The 18,915-nt window shown below is 36.8% G+C and overlaps 1 pseudogene; it reads left to right on the top strand.

Moving 5' to 3' along the window:
- Window positions 1-7,624: 7,624 nt before the first annotated feature.
- Window positions 7,625-18,699, top strand: LOC144240247 (large ribosomal subunit protein uL30 pseudogene; annotated as a pseudogene).
- Window positions 18,700-18,915: the final 216 nt, after the last annotated feature.

Genomic DNA, 18,915 nt, shown 5'->3' with positions numbered 1-18,915 from the left:
AATTTATATATATAAATATATATTAATATTTATACAATGTATCTATACACATATATATTATGTACATTATACACACACACACATATATATAATACAAAAATGGAGGGGTATGGACTCAAGGCCACTATAGACAGTGGCTATCAAAATTATTGGCAGCCTCCAAGTCTTTCTCTTTTTTGTATTTTAAAAATTTTTTAGAGGTATAATTGATGTGCAATGTTATATTAGTTTCAGGTAAGTGAAATATTGATTAAACAATTCTACACATTACTCATTGGCCACCAAGATACGTGTAGTTATCATCTATCACCAGACAACATAATATAATATTATTGAACATATTCAATATATATATTGAATTCAATGTATATATTCCTTTTATATATATGAAATGGGGATATATATATATATATATGGAGGGGGGATTTATGAAATATAAAGCTTTTTATACCTGCTATTATTTTGTTTAGTAGGATCCTGAATTGGGATTTAAAGGATGGATATTTAGCATGAGGATGTCTAGATCAGAAAGAATGAAAAATTTCCTGGTTTTTTTTAATCTTATTTATTTATTTTGAGAGAGAAAGAGAGAGTGCATGCACAAGAGAGCAAGGGAGGAGCAAAGTATAGGGAGAGAGAATCCCAAGCAGGCTCCGGACTGACAGTGAGGCTCGAACTCACGAATCTTGAGATCCTGACCTGAGCTGAAATCAAGAGTCAGATGTTTAACAGACAGAGCCTCCCAGGTGCCCGGAAATGTTCCATTTTAGTGCTGTGTCTGATGATTCACTTTAGTCTTCATTGCACTTGCCCTCCTGAAATATTTGACACTGGTTAACAGCCTCTCTTCCTTTAAATATTTTCTTTATCAATCAGAATATTTCTTTCTGTTCTGTTTGATCATCTTTGCTGGCTTCTCCTCTTCTCTCTGAACAATTATTGCTGGAATTCCTTAGGATATAGGCCTTGACTCACCCCCTACTCCATCTCCACTACTCCTTAAGCAACCTCATCTCATCTCATGGCCTTTGCATCCCTATGCTAATGAATCTCAAATTTATACCCCTAAACTGGAGTAACCTGTTGCTTATTTCAATCTATCTGAATGGCCAATTAGAATTTCATACTTCATATGTCTAAAAGCAAACCTTACCTTTGCCTTACTGGTCCATCTCTTAGTACAATAGACCCTAGAACAGCCCCAGGTAGAACTGCTAGGTCCACATATATGTGGATTCCTTTTCAATAAGTACAGTACAGTACTGTAAGTGTATTTTCTATTCCCTTTTTTTCTTAATGTTTTATTTCTGAGAGAGAGAGAAACAGCGTGAGCAGGGGAGGGTCAGAGAGAGAGGGAGATACAGAATCTGAAACAGGTTCCAGGCTCTGAGCTGGCTGTCAACACAGAGCCCGACGCGGGGCTTGAACCCACAAGCTGCGAGATCATGACCTGAGCTGAAGTTGGACGCTCAACTGACTGAGCCACCCAGGTGCCCCATAATCCTAATCATTTTCTTAAAACCATTTTCTTTTCTCAGGCTTACTTTAAGAAAACAGCATGCAATACATATAACATACAAAATATGTATTAATCTACTATTATCAGTAAGGCTTCCAGTCAACATTAGGCTATTAGTAGTTAAGTTTGGGGAGTCAAAAGTTACACTTGGATTTCCAACTATGCAGGAGGGTCAGCACCCCAACCCCCATGTTATTCAGGGGTCAACTGTCCTTACTCCTTTCCTATTCTGACTTACAGAATTCCTTCGCCTTCCAACATACTGCACAGGCTTCTTTTTACAGCTCTTCTCTCCACCTACGATGCTTTCCCTCTAAATGCACCTGTGACCCTTCCTAATTAATCTTTGCTTTGATGGCACTTTCAGAGTCAGGCCTGATTAAAAACTGGAAACTTATTAAAATGTCCAACTCTATGCTCCCCACTCTTTCCCACTCTCTATTCTACTTGATATCTATATTATTATATTATAACAATATAATCTTTTACATGCTGAAAGACTATATAATTATTTATTTGGGTTGTTTCCCTCCCTTGGGTGCCAATTTTATTTTCTTTCTGTATAAGCTCCATAAGAACTGAAATTTTTGCTTTATTCATTAATATATGTTTTCCTAGGTCTTAGAACAGTACCCAGTAGGCACTCAAATGTTTATGTAATGTGTAATCATTTATATCAAAACATGAAAGTCATGCCATCTAGAAGTAGCAGGAAATGTCCATGGTGTGGGTAACAAGGCAACGTGGGATACATGCGGGGAGGCAAATGTGATACGAGTAAACTAAGCTTAACTGTTCATGCTGCAGAGCAAGAAATGGAAGGGTGTTCTTGATAATCATGAAAAATAACCTTAAAAGAGATTTTCATGGGATGCTGTGGCATCTTCTTCCAAGGAGACCACTAAAAACAGAGAAAGCTATTTCTCAGCCATCTTTTAGTTTAATCTATTTGGAAGTAAAGGCTGAGTGTCACATATGAATATGAACTTCATACATGAGCAGTTCAAAGAACAATCACTCGCGAATCTAGTATGTACCCAGCCTGCTATCTAATATCGATAAGGTAGATCATACAAACCTATTTTTGACAGGCTGTAATCAATAGAGATGAGTGAGAATACAGATTGAGGATGATTCAAATTATCTTCTATAATGGTTAATAAGTTATTTTTTAAAGTTATACTTTGGTTTTGCAAATTTGCCAAAAATAATACTAGCAACTGATTTTCTTTATTTTTTTGAACATCTTGATGTTTTATTGCACCATTACAAAGCATTTCCCAGTCCTCAAAAAAGACAAAATTCTCAACAAGGGAAAACCTGTAGAAAGAAGTTTGGAGGTTAAAAGCTCAGTAATGAATGTTCTTGTTCTTATGGGTTATCTCAGATCCTTAGCATTACTTTAATGTCATTTTTAATGTGAATTTCCATGCTATTTTAATTCATTAGTCATGGGCTATCATTTTTCGAAGTAATTACTGTAATTTCATCAAATGACATAATTATAGTAAATACTTTGATGTAATTACCATAAATATGGAAAGAGACACCCAAAGGTGTAATAATGTCACAAACTAAGATATTTATGATGTGTAAAGACAAATTATGATGACATTTATGACATGTAATAACATCACAGAGTTCTATGTTTATGTTGTATAAAGAATAATGATATAAATAGAATGTAAAATTACATCATGTAGATTAATTTCTTTTATAAATAGTATAGAAACTTGAGAGTTCTACAAGGCTTCAGGTTCGGATTAATAGATCATGGCCACTTGTTGGCATTTTTCCCATTGACTTCTAATAAATGACTATAGTATTTTATTGGGGGTGAAAGCATTCCCCCTTAAAAGCACAGAGACACAAAGCAGAGACACAAACTGAAAAACCACATTTAGTGCTTGAAAAAAAAAGCACACTGATTTGATGAGTTGAAAAATAACTTTATGTTTGAAAGAAAGTTAGTGTTTTGTCCATATTGTCAATTTAGACTAATGGGTCATTTTGGTATTTTCTTAAAAAGAAGTCAGCTTGACCATTTGGCACTTACCAAAGCAAATATCTATTTAGTTAAGACTTTTCTTCTTCTGTCATATTATTGAGTTTTGAGTCCATGAAGAGATAACTTGGCATATCCAAAATCAGACTATTGGACTAATGTGAAAATAGGTTTTAAGGAAAAATGCAATTAGAAGACCAGATGCCTGAAGCCTAATTTTGTGAAATTATTCAGTTTTTATTGTTAGAGAAAAAAATACCTTAAAAATAATTCCTACTACAAAGATGTAGCTTCGGGTGGAAGGTATTGTGGATATCAGTTAATTTATTGATTATATCATTAGTGATCAGTGTCTTTTGACATACGAGAGAAAGCCAATGTCAGAAGAAGAGAGACATTTCCTAATATATTTGTCAAAGGATTTCTTGTGGTAGTCACATGACCCGATTATCTCTTGAGTCTGGGATTTAGTAGTCTGGGATAGTCATTCTCCATGCTTGTATTCACTATGTATTCACAGTGCAGTTTAAAAAAATTCTTCCCTCTAAAGCCTTTGTGGTCCTCATAGCCTTGATAATGCTTTAGGGTGTGATAATTTTCCCTCCTTGAACACTTAGTGCCAAGTGATCATTTTGTTAAGTGTGTTAGCACTTTCCACCATGAGCTGCCCAATAATAACAAGAGAATTAGTCTTGGTTTTTGTTTGTAAAAACCAGACCAGACAATCAGTCCACAGTTTTGTATTTCCTTAAAGGTTGATTGCTCACAAGCATTTCTGATCCCAATTTCTGCATTTGCAAAGGTTCCTTCGCAAGCAACAGACTCCGCTCCAGTTAATTTAAGCAGTAAATACATTTAAGTCATACTCTGCACTTGACATAATCTCTGTGAGGGTCCCGAGTTAGACCCAGAAGCTCCACTATTAGGAAAATCTCCAAACATGCCCCTGGATCGCTTGTAGGAATAATACCAGCTCCACAGATACGTGGCGGCCCTTTGCTGGGAGGGTAAGACTTGAACGTTGGGAAGTTACTGCCAGGACCTCTGTCCCTGCTACATCTGACCCTTCAATGTCCCTGAGTCACATTCCTCCACCTGTGTGCAAGCTCCACTCCTGGCGTTGCTATCTCAGCTGCAGGGAAGATCGTGTCTGGGTTCATGGGGATTGTTGTCACATGACTGCCCTTCACCTGCAGAGGAGACAGAAGGGTGAGATTTTGGCCAAAAAGTAGAAGAGGAGGAAATTGTAACATGGAAAGCTATCTTAAAATACAAAAATAGTTTTCAAAAGTTTCTGGGCTGACATAAACTTTACACATGTCTGCTACATCTGGGAGATACTCTATGGGACCTCAGGTTTAGAAAACATGTGGAGATATTTTAAAATGTTCCCAATCATCTCACTCAAGGTTTACCCTTAGGTTAAATTACAAAGGTACTTGCATACTTTTGGAGTTTATCCCACTGTGTCTGTGTAACTCTGCCTTTTAGAATCAGGATGTGGTGATGGAGATGAATATACAAATAGCTCAGGTCTGAAAGGATAGGAATTGCTAAAGTGAAATGCTGTTCTAAACTAAATGCCATTGCCCTTCTAAAAGTTTCATCTATCATCAGGCTCCCAGTATCAATTTAAAATTCTTTTGATTTCTACTAAATTAAGAGGGGTCACCCTGACATGTCTGCTACAGAACTGACCAACTTTTATGTAACAAGAGTTCAGTCACAGTTCTTCAAAAAGATTTGGACAGGCAGCAGAGTCAGGAGGAGCTGGGCTCTGGGCTAGCCCAGATGTTAGAATAATGCTCTTCTAAGTCAAAGGTTTCCATTTTGGAAAAAGTGGTCACAGTGATTCAGTATCACAGCAAAACTACGTGGGCCCTCATTCAGTCGAGAACTTGGTTTCCAGGGTTTTGCCCTCAATGTAAGCAGTTTGACCAAAAGAAAAGCTCAGCTCACAGTCCATACTGAGGATGCTGACAGGTTAAAACACAATATTGTAAGAAAGCAAAACCCAAAGCCCACACAAAAGGTACATGATTTTCCTGATGTTTGGGGATACATCATTAAAATCTACCAGAATTTAGTCTACTGTAATGAAAAACGCAAGGCCTACTTTGATAAAATCTAGCTAAGAAAGAGCAGAAAGAAAGTCAGAATAATTACTTTTTGAAGTACTGAAAGGCTGATAGCTCATGGTTTCAGAATGTATATATTTAGCCAAGAGGTGACATCAACAAAGAATTTGCAAGTAAATTTGGAGAGCCCAAAAATCATATATTTTTTTTAGTGATTTTTAGTTTTAAATGGCAGAATATTCTCATAAGTTTACTATTAGTGTTCCCGACACAAAAATAAAAAATGATCAACTCTCAATTCCTATTCTATTTTGTTCTATGTGTTGTTTTGTTTCTTAAACCACAATGCATCAATAGTTCACTAGTCACTAGAATTATTTGCCATTTAAAACATAAATAGTGTAATTGTAAGCAGGTCCTTTATTTTCCAGTTTATTCCATTCTAAATTAGTTTTATAGCACCCAATGTTTTAGTTTTCATTAAAAGCTGCACTTTTTTCAGACCATCTTTAATGAAAACATATCTGAATGGGAAGACTTTCTGAATAGGTGAGTTAAAACAAAAGATGTTGTCAAACCTCAACACAGGGGTGCTACAGAGAGGCATAAAGCCCCTTAATCTCCAGAATGCTCCGTGGATTTAGAACCTGTGAATTCAGGACCTGACTCTACCTCTGCCTTCCTATGTGCTGTACTCAGTAGCTAATCCAACCTCTCTTGCTTCTGGGTTGATCATCTATTGAATTGAGGGTGGTGGATCTGTGTGCTTGTCAAATGGCCACAGTATGACAGGGATATGTTTGAAACTAGTAGAAAGTGTTTTGTCTATCTCCTCAGCAAAATGAAACAAGCCCCTATTGTGTTTTAAGAGTGAACTCAATTGCCTGATTTATGCTGTCACATGTTTGCAAAGAGTGTAAATTGATTTTCACTCAAAACAGACTGAAAAGCCAAAGTGCTTGCCAAACTTGAAATCGCTAACCTGTCTGGAAAAGCTCACCCGAGCCCATGGAATCTGAAGGACTATAAATGTCTAAATCAGACACTTGGAGAAAGCTACTTCAGCCAGAATGAGTCACAGAGGCAAGCTAATTGTAAGCTACACAAACAAACAAACAAACAAACAAACAATTTGTCTCAGGAGTGCAATGGTCAGGTTTTCTCTAAACTGATTAACTTTCAGTACAACAAGACTGAAGAAGCTTCCCACATATTTATTATGAGAAAACTAATTTCTCAGAGCAGATCTGTAGATCTGCAGCTTTGGCCTTGGCTAACTGCTCCCCACCCCCACCACCGGGGCAGGGAATGTCTAAAAAGTATTGTTGTCTTGGGGGAGCTGGAAGTTTCTGAGAATTGGGAAAAAATAAAACCTCAGTAACAGCATGATTTGCTATTAAACTGCATTTAAATGTTGTGGCCATGAACTTAATCCCAGTTTTTTACAAACCTCAGCTTGAAATCCAGCTCCATATCTTAATATTCTGTGCTTACTTTCATCATGTATCAGGTGGAGTTGATGATGGTACTTACCTCATAGGCTTCTGTGAGGGCTACCATGGTGAAGTCTACCATAAGATGCATATGGTAAATGCTGAGTCTTTATTGACAGCCGGTGAATCACTTTATTCTTAAAGGGTGTTGTTGTTGTTGTTTTTTAATATGAAAGAGATAAATATGCTCCATGATTTTCTAGAGTGACCACCATTTGGGTTGTTACAGGACTGGGACTTTTCTTTTTTCTTTTTATTTATTTACTTTTGAGAGAGAGAGAGAGAGAGCACTCACAAGTGAGCAGGGGAGGGGCAGAGAAAGGGAGAGACAGAATCCAAAGCAGGCTGCAGGCTCGGAGCTGTCAGCACAGAGCCTGCTGCAGGGCTTGAACCCATGAACCAGGAGATCATGACCTGAGCTGAAGTGAGACACTTAACCAACTGAGCCACCCGAGTGCCCCAGGACTGGGGCTTCTTCAAGGATGTGGGGGGCTTTCATTGCTAGAAGGAGAGTCCCTGCTAACCTGGGATGGTGGGTTCCATAGCCTTTGATAAGGAGCCACTGAAACAAAGTGAAGGCAAAATTGTGCCAGACTTACTGGGACCATGGAATAGAATCGAAACCAGCTGTATGTGTGTTAATTGGCCACGGATCTCTTCAGGGTCATAAAGGCAAATCAGCCATCACAGTTGTCAGCTTCATTTAATTATTCAACAAATGAAGTGAACAAAAAATGAACACAATGTTTCCACAAACATACTGAGGGTTTTCCACTATGTACTTATGTGTAGTTGGACGTTGATAAATACGTGACTTCACAAGTGAGATAAAATGTGATAGGTGCCACAATAAATGTAAGGACAGGGTACAATCTTTGGACAAATTGTGCTTTATTTCAAAACTCATAGTGTTTATATTTGCTAATGTCTGCTTCCCTTAATGTATCGTAAACTCCTTGACAACAGGACATGTTCATGTTGTCTTCACCTATGAGCCTATAGTACCTACAACAGTGTCATGGAGTAGTCAGTCTATAAACATTCATCTATAAACATTCATCAAATAAGTTATATGACACTAAAATCATATTCTTATGGCACTTTGTACTAGTATCATCAATTATGTATTCGCCACCAAAAGATATGTTGAGATCCAAAAGATGTCCCGATCAAGATTATAACTAGCAGTGTATACACGGAAACATGCACACATGAATATATGGGGTGTGTGTGTGTGTGTGTGTGTGTGTGTGTGTGTGTGTGTGTGTATGTAGGTTAGGGAAGCATAGGAGCTAAAAATAATGATATAAAGGTAGTCACTATAGGGAGGTTGGTTAACTTATTTTCAGCTATCTTTAATGGATATGTACAGATAGAATAATAAAGTGATTCAAATGTCCTTTTTTAAAATATGTTCTAATTTTTACAGCATTTTTCTATTTACAGAGAAGTAGTTCATTATTCACATTTCTTTAGTTTTATTCCCAATGTCATTTTTCTGTCCCAGGATCCTATTCAGGAAACCACATTACATTTAAGTGTCATATCTCCTTAGGCTCCTCTTCAGCATGACAGTTTTCCAGATTTTCTTTGTTTTAGATGAACTTGAAAATTTTTAAAAATGTTTTTTATTTAAAAATATTTTTAATGTCTATTTATTTTTGAGAGAGAGAGAGAGAGAGACAGAGCGCAAGCAGGGGAGGAACAGAGAGAGGGAGACACAGAATCCAAAGCAGGTTCCAGGCTCTGAGCTGTCAGCACAGAGCGCGACACAGGACTCGAACTCATGAACAGTGAGATCGTGACCTGAGCTGAAGTCACATGCTTTACTGACTGAGTCACTCAGCTGCCCCTGGGTGACCTTGACAGTTTTGAGCAATACTGATAAGATATTTTGTAGCATATCCTTTTACTGGGATTTGTGTGCTGTTTTTCTCATGATTAAACCTGATTTGTTGGTTTGGGGGAGGAAGAGCATAGATGGAAACTGTTACTTTCCTCACGTCAGGCTCCATATTATCAACACAATTTATCATGGTTGATATTGATCCTGATTACCTGCTGAGATTATTGGTCAGGTTCCTCCACCATACGTATGTTTTTAAAGATGAGATTACACTACACATAAAATTTTCCCTTAAAGTTATTTATTTTTTTCAATAAAATTGAAATGAAACTGAAATATTTGCTGTACAGAGAACTTATTTTATATATGAAGTATTTACTTGTAAAATAGTTTCCTTATTATTGTAGTAAACATGTCCTCCTCCTTTTGCTGCTGTTCTAACTTGGAGAACAAGCCAGCCCTCTTGCATGCACTCTGGGAAGGAGTGTCGATCAAGGTGTCCTAACAGATCTTGGCTAGGAGATTAGGGCTTATTTAACAGATACAAATCAATGCATTTTCCCAGGTATTTGAATCTTGAATCTTAGCGCTAAGACAGGGAATAGTCAAAGCTGATTTGATGAGAATGTGGTGCTTCCAAGAAACTGTTCATGAATCTTGGCTATCCTGTTCCCTGAAGCTTTTCCAATTACTGTTCTTCTGATGCCAATTGTTTCCTTTCTTTGATTTTGTGATCTTCTCTATTATCTGTTAATACATGTTTTATTAAGCTTTGATAGCATTTGTGTCTGTCACTAATAGTGAAAAAATCTAACTGCAGTTATTTTGTTTAAAAAAATTTTTTTAATGCTTATTTATTTTTGAGAGAGAAAGAGGGAGACAGAGCATGAGCTGGGGAGGAGCAGGGAGAGGAAGACACAGAATCCGAAGGAGGCGCCTGGCTCTGAATTATCAGCACAGAGCCAGCCCAACGTGGGACTCGAACTCACAAACTGTGAGATCATGACCTGAGCCGAAGTCAGATGCTTAACCAACTGAGCCACCCAGGCGCCCCTAGTTATTTTCAAGTAATAACGAAAAACTTAAGAATTGGTGCTCTTATTTTCAACTACGTATTTCATCTTTAAAACAGATTCCATTTCCTTCTTTCTCAGCTCGTGACAGTTTCCTCTCACTTCCTCTCCTTCCCTCATTTTTGTTAGCTGGGCTATTGTTTTAATGGTTTTCAAAAACCATAAACCATGTAAACCACGGTTTATGACTATGGTGATCAGGAGGGCTTAGTTAAGCTGGATAACAAGCAACCATAAATCTTAATGGTTCAACAAAAAGTTTTTCCCTTAGTCATGCTGTACGGTCATTGTAGGTCAACTGGAGGCTCTGCTGCGTGTCTCTTTACTGAGGGATAGGATTTCCGTATTCCTGACAGACACGAATCTTCAGTGTTGGAGAAAGAGAACAGCATTCCTGTGGATTCTTGGAAATTCGCCAAAATGCAAGTTATTCTGCATGTTGCATCATACTCTAATATTTTAAAATCATAATACGTGACCATGTCTATAAAAAGTTAATTATTTTTTGTGATGTGGCTATACTAAAACTTTCAGAGGTTTTCTTTAATAAGTAAGAAAGGATTCTGACCATGGGTATAGAGTTCATTTTTGGGTATGATAATCATGCTCAAAAATTAGTGGTATTTACACAATTCTGTGAGTATATTAAAAACCATTGAAGTGTACACTTTAAAAGGATGATTTTATGGTATATAAATTATGTCTCAATAAAGCTGTTATAAAAAAAGAAAACATCATAATAAAAGAATAATAACTTATTATTATTATTATAAACCAAAATATGTGACAAGATTTTATATTTTCTCTCCCTATGTATGTTTTCAATNTAATAACATACGAACATATATTCATTATGTGTTTATGGTACATAATAATATATATTTATAAATGTATATACATATGCATATATCAGTGACATGTGAAAATAGTATTCACCTGATATTGATATTTGGTAATATCAAACATTAAAAGAAAATATCATTAGCACAAGCGAAATAAGTCAGGCAGAGAAGGACGAATATCATATGTTTGCACGTATAGGAGGATTAGGAGGAACTTGACGGAGTAACAAGGGGGAGAAGAAGGGGGGAAATGGTGGGGGAAAGGGAGAGAAGCAAACCATGAGAGACTCTTGAATGCTGACAAAAACTGAGGACTGATGGATGTGGGGGGGAGGGGGGATGGGCATGGAGGAGGACACTTGTGGGGATGAGCACTGGGTGTTATGTGGAAACTAATTTGACAATAAACTATTTGTTAAAAAAAAATCATTAGCACAAAATAAATACCAAATAAAAATCATTCAAATTATTGTAGATAAGACCCCCAATATTTAAATTCCCTTGCCATCTTTTTTATTTTATGGTGTTGAATTGAGGCCTGATGTTTCTGAATGAGTCTAAGCGTACAGGTGTATGAATACTGGCACACATTAAGGATATGATCACATATGAGTATTGACACACATCAGTCCCTCAAGTACTTTGCAGACTCTCCCAATATCTCCAATACTGCATTCTGGTCACTTATCTCACGAGTTATAGCTCAAGTTTCTGAAACCTAAAACTGAAATAAAAAGTGATATACTTCCACAGTGTTTTTACTCTTTTTTTTTTTTTTTCCACAGTGTTTTTACTCTTAATTGCTGGGATACACAATTACCTGTGGTTTCACATCCTTTTTTTTTCTTTTTTAAGTTTTATTTATTTCTTTTGAGAGAAAGAGAGAATTAAAGGGAGTGTGAGTTGGGGAGGGGCAGGGAGAGCAGGAGAAAGAGAATCCCAAGAAGGCACCAGATTGTCAGTCCTGACCCAGCGCTCAAACCCATGAACAATGAAATCATAATCGGAGCCAAAATCAAGTGTCAAATGCTTAACCAACTGAGCCACCCAGGTGCCCAAATAAATAACATATCTAACAGATATGTATTACTTGTAATCAAGTACTATATATTACTTGATATATAAAACAGATTAAATATAGCCCTTGCTATGAGCTGCATGTTTATGTCTGCCCTCCCACATCCATATGTTGAAGTGATTTTAAGAGGCGGGGCCTTTGGGAGGTAATTAGGTTTACAAGAGGTCTTGAGGGTGAAATACCCATGATGGGATTAGTGTCCTTATAAAAAAGCAGGAGACTAGTGCTCTGCTCTTTCAATCATGTGAGGATACAGTAAGAAGACTGACATCTGCAAATCAGGAAGAAGACCCTCAGGAGAAATTGAATCTTCAAGCACCTTGATCTTGAACTTCCCAACTTCTAGAACTGTGAGAAATAAATGTCTGTTGTTTAAGCTACACAGTCTATGGTATTTTTGTTATAGTAGCTTGAACTGAGACAGCCTTGTAAGTTTTAGAAGAGTGACCAACATGGAAAATAGAAAATACTAGGACAGGCATGTGATTTTGCATCTATCATTTATCTGTCTTCAAAATTTAGTAGGAAAAAAACCCAAAAAACATTAGATAGGCCATTGGTGATAAACTGGCCACCATCTTTAGCTTCTGTTGATACTTTGGTCTTGCCTTAGCATGTAACTGCTCTTGGCCTTTTATGTGGCCAGTGAAGTTTGCGGTCAGAGAGTTTATCTTCCCTCTCTTTGTTAAAGGAAAATTGTTTAACTGTGCAGCAGTGGCTGATAAAAACTTTAATGAAGGACACTTTAGAGTCCCAAGTAATCTGTTCAACCAGAGTTGCATCTGAAGTCATTAAACCTTTGGCCTATACCTTCTGGGCATGTGCCCAAATTAAAAAAAAAAAAAAAAAAAAAAACTGAAACAAAAACCTCAGTCTCATTACTACTTCTTGCCTTAAGCTCTTTGTCTTGGTGAATAATTTGTATGTGGAAGAATTATATCTGTTCTTGGCAAATGCTTACTTACTCAGGTTTCTTTTGAAATGAAGAATATTCTCTACAAAACCAAAGCTAAATATTCTTGCCTAACATTTTTAGATGAGAGCATGGGAAGTACGTAGTAGTTTTTAAATGTACTTCTTGTGTATTTGTATTTTTTCTGCTGGTTCTTATTTATTTATGCATGAAGACAATTTCTATGAATCAGTGATTAACCAAATACAATTCTAATACCAAGGGGAAGTTTCCTGTACAAATATCATTTTAATAAAATTAAACAGAGGCTTAGTGAGGGAGAAAGAGTTTCTCATGTAGTATAAGGAGAACTATTTTAAATGTATATATGTGGGGCACCTGGGCAGCTCAATCAGTTAAGTGTTCACCTTTGGCTCAGGTTATGATCTCATGGTTTGTGAGTTCGAGCCCTGCATCAAGCTCTCTGCTATTGCTGCAGAGTCTGCTTCAGATCCTCTGTCCCCCTCTCCATCTGCCCCTCCCCCCTTGCTCTCTTTCTCTCTCTCAAAAATAAATAAACATTTAAAATACGTATATATATGTGTGTGTCAGTTACATCTTAGTTACTGATTTATTTAATATAATATATAAACATCTGTTGAATATAAATGTACATAAGTGCACACACAATGATATAAAGCATAGTCATGCATATTTTAGCATATTATCTTTAATTTTATTTTCCATTTTTACTTAAGAGTGTTATATTAAATGAGCATATGTATCTATGTGAACAAACACATATGTGAGATTTTTTAGGTCTTTGATTAGTTGACTAAAATGGGATGACAGTATCGCTTCTCGGCCTTTTGGCTAAGATCAAGTGTAAAATGGGATGACAGTAAATATGATTTTTATATTGTGCTCTTCTCCTTCAACAGAAGTTCTTAGAAATCTTTTCAAGTCAAGTGGTGTGATCTTGTTATTTTTAATGACTTCAAAACATTCTAAAGTGGGGCACCTGGGTGCCCTTGACCCTTGGTTACAGCTCAGGTTATGATATCATGAGTTTGTGAGCTTGAACCCTGAGCCCCGAGTCAGGCTCCATGCTGGTATTCTCTCACTCTCTCTCTGTTCCTCCCCAACTCTCTCTCTCCCTTTATTTATTAAACTTAATAAGTAAACTTTAAAAAACACAAAATATTTTAAGGTATGGATTTATCATAAGTTGTTCAATCCTGTTCATATTCAGTCATTCCATTTGTTTCATTTTTAAAAATTCTAATAACTGTGAACAATGCCACAATAATTATCCTTGAATATATTTCCATACACGTTAGTGTTTTTCACTCTTCAGAATAGATGCCAAAGAGGGAAATTGCTAAGCCAAAGCATGTATCAGTTGCTGTTGGCTAGACTGTGTGACTCAAACTCTTCCCTCTTTGGGGCTCCCCAGCTTATCATACTAGCAGCTGGAAGGAGAAAAGAGCATAGACCAGCACATCCCACGTGTGGGAGGTTTATATAGACCAAGCTTAGCAGGGGTACTGTTAGGGATTGACTGTGACCCCCTACCCAATTCGTATGTTATATTCCTAATTCCCAAGCCTACTGTATTTGGGGCGCCTGGGTGATCCAGTCGTTAAGCATCTGACTTCGGCTCAGGTCATGATCTCACGGTTTGTGGGTTCAAGCCCTGCGTCGGGCTCTGTGCTGACATTCAGCTCAGAGCCTGGAGCCTGCTTCAGATTCTGTGTCTACCTCTCTCTCTGACCCTCCCCTGCTCACACTGTCTCTCTCTCTCTCTCTCAGAAATAAATAAAACATTAAAAAAAAAAAACACCAATCTTACTGTATTTGGAAGTGGAATCTTTGGGAGATAATTAGGTTTAGATAACATCATCAGGGATGTTTTACATCAAAACGTCACACTGTACACCTTAAATATATACAATGATTATTTGTCAATCGTTCCACAATAAAGCTGAAAAAGTCTGTTGCATAAGCCACCCAGTCTGTGTGATATTTTGTTATAGCAGCACAAATTTTGTTATAACAGCACTAATACAGGCACATACTGATACTGCTCAGTCATTGGCCAGAATTCCATCACACGAGGCAGGAAAATGCAATCTAACCACATGCCAAGGAAGAGGAGAAAAAATAGACTTTGGAGGGCAGTGGGCATTCTCTTTCAGTAAATGTGTGCGTGTGTGTGTGTGTTGTGTTCAATGTTGGTAGTTTGCTTTTCAAAAAGTCTGTAACTCCACATTTCCTTTCTGGCTGAACATAGACAAGTATTTCAGGTCTTTTAACTTTGGACACCATGATGATTATTAATCGATCTTCTAAACATTTAATTTGCATTTGTTTTTCTGATAGCAATTAAATTCAAACATCTTTTCAAATGCTTCTGGCCACTTGTATTTGCTTCTCTAAATTGCTACCTCATGTTTTAGCCCACTTTCTAGTTGAGGATTTTGTTGCCTTATCAATTTATAAGAGGATTTTTATAGTTATTAACCTCTGAATTGCAAATATCTTTTCCAAATCTATCATTTTCCTCCTATTGCATTTGTGGTATCTTTTCCTGTAAAAATGCTACATTTTAAAACAATAAAATATTACGCCTTCTCTTATGCTTTCTGGTATAGCCTCCTGATTAAAAAATTCTCCACAAAAATTGTGCATATAGCCTCTCACATTTTATGCATAATGTTAAAGCACTGCTAAAGTTTAAACATTTCATCTATCAGGATATTATTCATGTTAAGGGAAGTAGTAAATTGTGGGTGTGAGTAGGGAGGTGGATTCATAACAGTAAAATTAATTGAAACAAACTTTTTGGCCAAACGCTGACTTAAGACAGGGTTCAATTTTATTCTCTTACAAATGTATAAGGGTCTAATTTCTAAGTTTTCGGTTGCTCAATAATATTTCAACCAATAGTAAAAATATTCTTGTCATCTTTTCCCATTGTTCATCTTTTGGAGTGTATGAAAACAGGTCAATGAGATCACCATAGAAGCCTCTTGAGATTTTTGTAAGGAAATGAACATCCACTATCACATTGTAAAGAAAAGAAGCCTGCTTCTCCAGGCTTATCCAAGAACTGATCAAATTCTGTGAAATTCATCACTTGCTCTCATAGGAAAAAATGTAAGTATAAAAAGTAACTGCAGACTTAAAACCATAAACGTAATAATAAAAATCTATACCACTAAGAAAACTACAAGATGGATGTGAAGTCTCATACACAGACACATTTTTTCCTTCAGTCCTTTTGCCTTTATGTTCAGGAAGTAATTTTGACCCATTGATTCTTTCCTTTCATTGTCAAAGAAAAATGTCAAGGTTAGAAACCACTTCCAGTCACATTACTTTGGAGCCCCATTTTCTTTTCACTTACTCTTTTAAAAGCCCTTTGCTTGGGCTTAGTAGGGCAAGTTGAATGTCTGAGATCTAAAATGTCATAAAGAAATGCTCTTGTTAAAAAAATCACATTTCCATGAGCAGAAATATTCAGAACACAAGGAGAGGATAGCACATTTTAAAATACCAGAGTAAACCATGGTATTCTTTCCCCAATCAGCTGTACACAGCTTCTGTTAGATTGTATGCTAAAGGAGCCCTCACACACAGAATGTCACTGACATGAAGAAATTCTAAGAAAAATTTTTAAATGAAGTTTGATTTTCCTGGCAGACATTGCTAAAGCTATTCCAGTTTAGATGTTCTGAGCACAGCCCTGAATTTCAGCACTTCTCTAGTTTCAATCACTTCCACGGGCATATCTTTATTTAATCATTTCAGTTTGAAAGGCATATTTGTTGTCCATTTTAAGCACATTTCTTTCATTATCACTTTGTCACCCAAAAATAGTGTTTTCTTGAGGGCTCATTTTTATTTAGCAAAAATGACCATAATGCCCTTTAAAAGTTGTGAAATCTTCTTTTGAATATTTTCAAATACCTAGAGCCATAGACTTAAAGATTTCCAGAATGATTTAACTTGTATTCCCGTATCGGACTAAAATATGTTAAGAGGAGAAACAAAATAGTATGTAGAGTGGGGTGCTCATTTCCTAATTATAAATATTGGTACCACTCAAATTATTTTGGCAAAAATGTCTCCTGGGATGACTCTGGTCATTTTTTTGAAAGCATTTTCTAGTCTAATGCTTAATTACTGCCTAATGAAGGGAGACGCCATAATTTATCTGGTTTCTCACTCTTCTTTTTGTTGTGCTTTGTGTTTGGAGAATGGCTTGATTCGATATCTTCTCTGATAGCTATAAAATATCATTGTATCCAGATGTAATAAAAAGTGTAATCATTCTCATTACAGATAACAGTAGCAAATTATATCTGAGAAACTGAGGAAAGTAAAAGCCCCTCTTCCATGAGCAGTGAATCTAAGAACAAACATTGGTGGGTTAGTGAGGTGTTTCTTTTACTCCATGAAGCCCATTAATGGACCACTCTCTACGATTCAATGTCTTAGTTCAGTAGTTATCTACTGTTATGTGACAATAATGCCACAAATGTAGTATTTAACACTACACACATTTTTTTTTTAAATCTTACAGTTTCTACTGGTAGGAGTTTGGGCTGTGCTTCACTAGGTGCTCTGCTTCAGGATCTCACAAAGTTGTACGGCCTATGGTCAGGATACTTGAGGATCATACACTTCCAAACGTGTGTGGTTGTTGGTAGAATTCATTTTTTTTGTAGAGCCTTGAAAACCTAGTTTCTTGCCAGTTGTTGACAAAAGGCTGCCCTGAGTGTAGATCACAACGTGACATTATTACTTGTTTCTTTAAAGCCAGCAAGGGGGAGAAATTTAGCAAGACTGGTTTACAATCTTTTCAGCTTTATTAAGGTATAATTAACAAATAAAATTTGTATATATTTAAGGTGAATGACTTGGTATTTTGATATACATATACATTTTGAAATGATTCCGCCAATCAAGCCTGTGAACATTTCCATCATCTCACATAATTACCATTTTCTTTCTTCTTCCTCCTCCTCCTCTTATTCTCCTCCTTCTTCCTTCTCCTTTTGTGGTGACAGTTCTTAAAGTCTCCCTTCTTAGCAAATTCAATTATAGTCTTTTCTTTTTTCCTGGGTGGAACCATAGAGGATGCAGAAAAGAACAAGAAGGTTCCTGCTATGCCAGAAACCCTTAAGAAAAAGGGAAAGAATTTCGCAGAGTTGAGATCAAGCATCTGAGAAAGAAGTTTGCCCAAAGATACTTTGAAAGGCAAGGAGGAAGCTTATCTATGAAAAAGCTAGACATTACCACAAGGAACATAGGCAGATGTACAGAACTGAGATCTGAATGGCTAGGATGGCAAGAAAAGCTCGCAACTTCTATGTACCTGCAGAACCCAAATAGGCCCTTGCCCCCAGGATCAGAACTATCAGTGGTGTCAGCCCAAAGGTTTGCAATCTATTGCAGATTCTTTGTCTTCACCAGATCTTCAATGGCACCTTTGCTAAGCTCAACAAGGCTTCAGCTAACATGCAAAAGATTGTGGAACCATATTTAGCAAGGGGATACCTATACCTGAAGTCTGTAAATGAAATGATCTATAAGAGTGGTTATGGCAAAAGCAACACGAAGTGAATTGCTGCTCTGACAGATGATACATCCCTCAGTCTCTTAGTAAATATGGCATCATCTGCATGGAGGATCTGATTCACAAGATCTACACTGTTGGAAAACATTTCAAAGAAGCAAACAACTTCTTATGGCCCTTCAAATGATTTTCTCCATGAACGAAAATGAATAAAAACACTATCCCTTTTGTAGAAGGTTGAGATGCTGGCAACAAGGAAGACCAGATCACTAGGCTTATAGAAGGATGAACTAAAGTATCTGCCATGATTATTTTTGCAGTGAGGTCAGTTAATGAACGACTACTTTCAAACTGGAAAAAAATCAAGTATACAATATGATTCTATTAATTATAATCACCATGCTGTACATTACGTCTCCAGCATCTCCCTATTTAACCAACATCTATTTCTCCCTGTGTTCACCCCATCGTAAACACCAGATGCAACTCCCTGCCTCTGTGAACT

This window comes from Crocuta crocuta, unplaced genomic scaffold (assembly GCF_008692635.1).
Source record: "Crocuta crocuta isolate KB4526 unplaced genomic scaffold, BGI_CrCroc_1.0 scaffold176, whole genome shotgun sequence".
Lineage (NCBI taxonomy): Eukaryota > Metazoa > Chordata > Mammalia > Carnivora > Hyaenidae > Crocuta > Crocuta crocuta.
This window is presented reverse-complemented; position numbering and strand designations above follow the sequence as displayed.